Source organism: Lipotes vexillifer, unplaced genomic scaffold, assembly GCF_000442215.2.
Source record: "Lipotes vexillifer unplaced genomic scaffold, Lipotes_vexillifer_v1.1 scaffold645, whole genome shotgun sequence".
Lineage (NCBI taxonomy): Eukaryota > Metazoa > Chordata > Mammalia > Artiodactyla > Lipotidae > Lipotes > Lipotes vexillifer.
Genome location: NW_006777439.1, coordinates 2,906,361 through 2,913,278, shown reverse-complemented (window position 1 = coordinate 2,913,278; position 6,918 = coordinate 2,906,361). Strand labels below are relative to the sequence as shown.

At 37.3% G+C, this 6,918-nt stretch overlaps 1 non-coding gene across 1 annotated transcript; it reads left to right on the top strand.

The window, feature by feature from the left end:
• Positions 1 to 1,398: 1,398 nt before the first annotated feature.
• On the top strand, positions 1,399 to 1,470 carry TRNAE-UUC (transfer RNA glutamic acid (anticodon UUC)). The gene has a single exon. It is a non-coding gene; the product is annotated as a tRNA-Glu (tRNA).
• Positions 1,471 to 6,918: the final 5,448 nt, after the last annotated feature.

The window sequence follows — 6,918 nt, the reverse complement described above, 5'->3', positions numbered from 1 at the left end:
CAAGCTATGTACATTTATAACATAGATGGTTAGAATACAGATAATCTCCATGTGCTAGACTATTACAATTTTAAGTCACAGAGAGTCCAATTTTATTCTTTAATTATATGAAATTATTAGGATACCGCTAAGAATAATTGATAGGCAAGAATTTGGCAGTAAGTTTTCTGTCTTTAATCCGGGGAAAGATTCTGTCTACAATTTTTTTTATTTCTTGAAAAATGAAATCAGCTAAAATCTTTATGTAATCTCTGTGGTTCTTCTCTGGCCTTTACAGCTCTCCCCCTAACTTTTTTTCCCCCTGAAATAAAGCATAGAAGTTAAAATATACCATCTGACATATATATATATTTTTTTTTTGCGGTACGTGGGCCGTTCACTGTTGTGGCCTCTCCCGTTGCGGAGCACGGGCTCCGGACGCGCAGGCGCAGTGGCCATGGCTCACGGGCCTAGCCGCTCCGCGTCATGTGGGATATTCCCGGACCGGGGCACGAACCCATGTCCCCTGCATCGGCAGGCGGACTCTTAACCACTGTGCCACCACGGAAGCCCCATCTGACATATTTTTGAGATTGTGATGATGAGGGGAGGTCCTACCACAATCACTGGGTGTTCTAATATGACCCAGACTTAATTTTCACTTTGTAAGTTAATAAAATACAAAAGCCCAGTGTTCTTTTTATTTTTCAAAGGAACATTTATTTATTTATTTATTTTGGCTGCGTTGGGTCTTCGTTGCGGTGCACGGGCTTCTCATTGCGGTGGCTTCTCTTGTTGCAGAGCACGGGCTCTAGGCACGTGGGTTTCAGTAGTTGTGGCACAGGGGTTCAGTAGTTGTGGCTCGCGGGCTCTAGAGCACAGGCGCAGTAGTTGTGGCACACGGGCTTAGTTGCTCTGCGGCATGTGAGATCTTCCCGGGCCAGGGATCGAACCCTTGTACCCTGCGTTGGCAGGTAGATTCTTAACCACTGTGCCACCAGGGAGGTCCCAGACCAGTGGTCTTTAATATTGTTTTCTTATGCTTGATGAGGTCCTTGGGTTAGTAGGTTTTCAGTACCGTAAAATAATTCACAATATCTGAATGACTTTTTACTTTCTAAATCAGCCATTGTAATATCTCTGGACATACATTTTATATATTGTAGCCCTTCCTAGATTATTCTGCTCTATTGGAGGGGAAGGAACTCAAGAGTGATACTCCCATACCTGAATTGGTGATTTTGCCCATACCGTCAGGAAAATTATCTCTTAATGTGTGGCTCAAACCCATGTCCCCTGCATTGGCAGGCAGATTCTTAACCACTGCGCCACCAGGAAAGCCCCAATTTTTAAAAAAATTAAGAAAGAATTAGTTTTTTTGTAAAACAGTATAAGACTTAAAATTCTATGATGGGGAGTTCCCTGGTGGTCCAGTGGTTAGGACTTGACTCTTTCACTGCCAGGGCCTGGGTTCAATCCCCGGTCAGGGAACTAAGATCCAGCAAGCTGCCCTGTGTGGCCAAAAAAAAAAAAAAAAAAAAACTATGATGGGATGACAATTCTGTGGATCCACATTTCTGGTTCTCCCCCATGTTGAAACTAAAATCTGCAATCTCAGAGTGATCAGAAAACTTTAGGGAGGAGTAGTATTTGAGCAGAGCTTTGAAGTTGGAAAGAACTTTATGGGGTTGGTGGTGGGACTATAGTAGTGATGAGAGAGAAAGATACTTTAGGCAGAAAGAAGATCATAAAGGGGCCCCTGTTAGACTGGCACATAGGAACTTTGGGTAACTACAGGGGAGTGGGAGGCTATCTGTGAAGTTTCAGTGTGCAGCTAATTAGTTAGGGCTTTATTCTGGAGGCAGTGGGAGCCAGGGAGGGTTTTAGAGGGAGACATAATAGGAATAAGATTCCAGGGAGATTGATTTGGTGACAGGGTACAGGATCCTTAAAGATTTAATCAAATTGATTTAGCATCAGCATTAGAAAGCAACATAAAGGAGTTATAATTTAAAAGTCACTGTTCACATAATTTTAGAACATGATTTAAAGTGTTTTTATATCATCTTCCTTGATTAATACAGTCAATGCTAAAGTCTGGGAGAACAAATCTGAGTAGAGCTATGTATGGGTATTTTTGTTCCATGAATATTAATAACAACATTGTGCATTTGGGGAGTGTATTTTATTCCAAACGGTTGTTTTGTTCTTCCATGGATCTGGTAATGTTAGCAGATGTTTATAAAAATAACAGGTTTATAAGCCCCTCCCTTTACCTCCATGATCTCCTTTTGATTGCATATGTAAATGTAGAGTTCTAGATTAGACTGAAGCTTATAGCTATTTCAGTTTTTCTGTCAGGAGTTGAGAATATTGTTCTATTTGTTTTAAGTAAGATTTGGATTTCATTTTGTAGGTGTCTTACATTGTGATACCATAGTTGATTCAATTATATGCACTCATAGGAAACACTTTTTGGAGGGGAATAGACTAGAGTGTCTTCCAGTTACATGTAAGTATTCAGTACTGCCTTTCTTTTTCTAAAAAAAATTTATAGGGGTTTCCCTGGTGGCGCAGTGGTTGAGAGTCCATCTGCCGATTCAGGGGATGCAGGTTCGTGCCCCGGTCTGGGAAGATCCCACATGCCACGGAGCGGCTGGGCCTGTGAGCCATGGCCGCTGAGCCTGCGCGTCCGGAGCCTGTGCTCCGCAATGGGAGAGGCCACGGCAGTGAGAGGCCCGCGTACCTGAAAAAAAAAAAGAAAAAAAAAAAATTTATAGTTTATAGACATACTACATTAATATTAATATTAACAGTGTATTTTATTTTGTCCAGAAAGAAGAAAGTACAATAACATGAAAAAAGCTAAAGGGAGTCCTAATTACAGACGGAGAAGAGATTTTTAAAATTTTAGTAAAATATAATATTTAAAAACTTAAAAACTGATATAAAATACAATTTATATGAATAAATTAAAAGGCCGTATACTATACTTTAAAAAGTATCAGAATATGTTTGGGGGTGGGGAGGAAAGCCCAATAAGACAATCATTTTCTTCTAAACCATTTGACAAAGAATGAGAACTTAGAATAATTAGCTGTGCTTAGTGTTCATACTCTTTTAATGTAGTACATGTGTTTATCTGTTGAACCAATAGTACCACGATTCAAGTGACACATCATTTCTGGCTTATGCAGCCGTAATTGTCATCTTTGACTTCCATGTCAATGAGTAATTCCATCTAACTTTATGTAAATATATAGGGCTCTTTAGACCCTGTGTTTGGTGTTATCACAATTTTTGCTTGGCTCAGACAGGGCAGGTTGGTTATCATTAAAGTGTTATTTATTTCTATTTTATTAAGCCCCTTTTATATTCATGTTACAGGTTAATTCATACTTTTATTTCATGCACTACTTGGCTTTACTGATTAATATGCCCCATGGCATTCAATAAAATCAGGCAGTGGAGGAAATAAGAGTGGTATTAATTTCTAACATTGCTATAAATTTGCCTTAATAAAACTAGCTCAATAACATTACTGAAGTAACACAATGGATACTTTCAGATTGCTAACAAAGATGCAACCAAACAATTTTCTTTTCTGAATTTAACATAATCCTACTGCCTTTTCTTTCTAGTGTTGAAATGAAACCTGCCATATATTTTTTCCCTCTTTCAAAGGTAATTTAATAGTTGGCATAATACTACAGTACACAGCTCTCCATTTGACTTATTCTAATGCCTTATTCAGACTTTAGATTATAAACTGTGCAAATTAACACAGGCCCACAGGCCCCTGGGGGAAGAAAAAACCTTTATTCTTGTAATACTTTTCATAAAGATTAAACTATATCTCCGGCCTCAGTTACTTGTCCTTTAATGCTCAATGCCAATAATAAATATTCTTACTGTGAAATCTGATAATATGGAGTGGTAGGGAAAATCTATGTGCTGGATTAATTTTTTTGTCGGTTTCCCCACCACTCCCACCCCAACCGCTTAATTAAATAAGGTTGGAGTTAGGATTTATAGGAACTTATAAAAGACAAGGACACACTACCACCCACTGATTTTTGGATCGCAAAATTTTGATGGTAAAGAATGTTATCCATTATTATGTAATCAAATTCATAAGAGAACACTTATTCTCTCCCTGTCGTTTATTAGATTGTAGCCAGACTGGCCAAAAAATTGTTACAAATCAGAAATTTGCCCTCATCTCCATTTTTCTGAAATAATAAGTATACTTTGTTTAACCTGAAGTTCCCCCTTTCTTAGCTTTTCAATAATTTCTCTAAGTTCTAGCATAAATCTAATTGGAAAGAGAATTGATGTAAAACTCATACACACATCTCACAGGGAGATGTGTGTATGAGTTTTAAGTTAGTAAAAATGACTCAAGAGGCAGAGGTTCAAAAACCAACTAAAATCAACATCCCTGGGGGAAATGGTCACCAGTAGCTTAAGGTCTAGATCAAGCATCCAAAAACTACAGCCCATAGGCCAAATGTGGCCTGCCCCTGTCCTATACAGCTTGCAAATTCAGCCATACTCATATATGGCTGAACAAATAACAAATAACATTTAAAAACTCTCCTTTGCATAAAAATATCAGGAACTATGTTCATTCAACAGATATTTATCAGCCTCTGTGCCAGGCACTGATCTCGTCCTGGGGATAGAACTGTGAGACAGTTAGGGCTTCTGTCTCCTTACAATATAGACTTGCTCTTTTATTTACTTTAATATACTGGTGAAATTTCACACATTAGTAGGGAAGATATTTGGGGACAGGAAAAGATTCTTTTTTGGGGAGTCTATTTGTATTTTAAGTGAAAAAGGAACTCCTGGATTCCTTAAATCCTCATCACAACAAACATCTTTGCCCATGAAACAGTTCAAGAAGCAGGGGAAGACTGAGTCATCCTTACACCCATGCTCTGCTCAAGGGCTTATTTCTTGGCTTTTATTAAATCAACTTAATGGAGTGATTTTTCCCCCCTGCTCAACTCAAATGAATCCAGGTCTAGTAGATAGGTGGATTTGGTGTTACCATGCGTTCTCTTGCTCAGTGTTTGGTTAAAATCACATTTTTAGGTAATTCACATTAAAAAAGATGTGCCTTTCATGTTGGTGTATTTTGCAGCCTTCAACTTTATGGAGAAGTAAAAAGTCCATCTTTGCGCTTTCTGTTACTCGGTCAACAAAGATCCTCTTTGCTCATAAAAAGGAGACTTTAAGAAGAAGCATTTCTAAATCACTACTCAAAACAGTTTTTAGTAAAAAGTTATTTTCAAGGGAATAATCTACATCCTGGATCCTGAGAGTGCTGATTCAAAAGCAAAACAACAATTTTGGAGACTTGGGAATGTCTCATCTTAGAAAGTTAGTATTAGCAAGCAGAGAACCATTTATTTCCAGAGACAAACTTATAACCTTAGCCTGGGAAATAAGGGGCTTCCACTGGGTTCACAGTCTTCAAGTAACCATTTACTCGCAAACATGCTTACTCAGTGAATTGACTCAATCCATGGAGAGAGTGGCCATACTAGCCTCCGTTAGCTCCAGGAAATCTGTTTGTCCGCTACTTTGGAAAAAAGAGTTTGGAATGTTTGACCCAAACTCCTTAATTTCTATGTGCCTAGATGGATTTTTTGAAGTGGACAGACAGAACCTAGTTAATTATATTTCAGGATGTATTTGACAATGCCTTTGATTGAACAGTAGCTGGTCAACACACAAAGGACTACACACACACACACATGCGTGCTCACACACACACACCCTCAGTCAATAGGCTAAACTAAAACTAAAGTTTTGCTTTATAATCAAATGGGGAAATTTTATCTAGGTAAGAGTGGGGAAGTCAGGCCTGTTGGTGAAATGAGTTAGGCAGTGAATTGAAACAGAATATAAGGTTATGTACTTTTAGCTAATAGGTTATTAAACTATATTGTTTGTGACACTTCATAACTTTGAATCCAGGTACAATTACATGGCTTGGAATCCTCCCACCCCATACTATCTAATCCAAAGTCATTGCAAATAAAATACAGATTAAATAATGCCCCAAATGCTTCCAACTTAAAATCTTCTTCTATAAGTAAGTCTAAAAACTTTAGGAGTCTGTAAAAATGTATCTTAATAAGTCATTCTTTGCAGAGCTTTCTGGGGTATGATGATTAACAGAATGGATCACCTGCAAAAATATAGTAGTTTGGGACATGTTGGTATAAAGCAAGTAGGACTTGTTTGATTGGTGAGAACTAGAGAATATTGATGCAACTTTAAATTTCAGATAGTCTCAACTTAAATCTTTAGTTAAATCAAATGATCAGAACTCAGCAAAATATATGCAAATGTGAGATGAAAGGTGCCAAGATTTTTTCCCCTGTATTTATTTTTTAAACAACTCCTTAAAGAGTTACTACTCTTTGAGGATAAGGATATCATATTCTTTTTGAAGGGAAACATTGCACTCTATAGTGAGACTTGTACTGTCTTTTGTGCCATTATTAATACATTTCCTGTTTAAGGAAATGACTTTTTTTTAACATGATAGTTTAAACTTCAAAATAAGTGCTATTGACTTAAAATGTCTTCTCTCACCAATGTCATTCTGGGCATGAAGAATAAAGTGTGGAAAATGGTTGTCACATTAATCCTATTGTCATGAGATTCTCCTTTTTGAATGAAGTAGTTTATGTTTGGTGTCTTTTTTTTTTGTGGGGGGGCAATTAAGAGAGGGAAAGTAAGTTTTGTAGCTAAAACAAACAGACCCTTTACTTTTAGATTAATGACATTTAAAAATACAAATGTATTTATAATATAAATTAAGATCAAGAACATCTTCCAAAGATCTTGTCCTCATATTTACAAAGATCATACAAGTGTCCTTATACAATTCTATTTAATCAATTCTGTTTTCTTTCACTT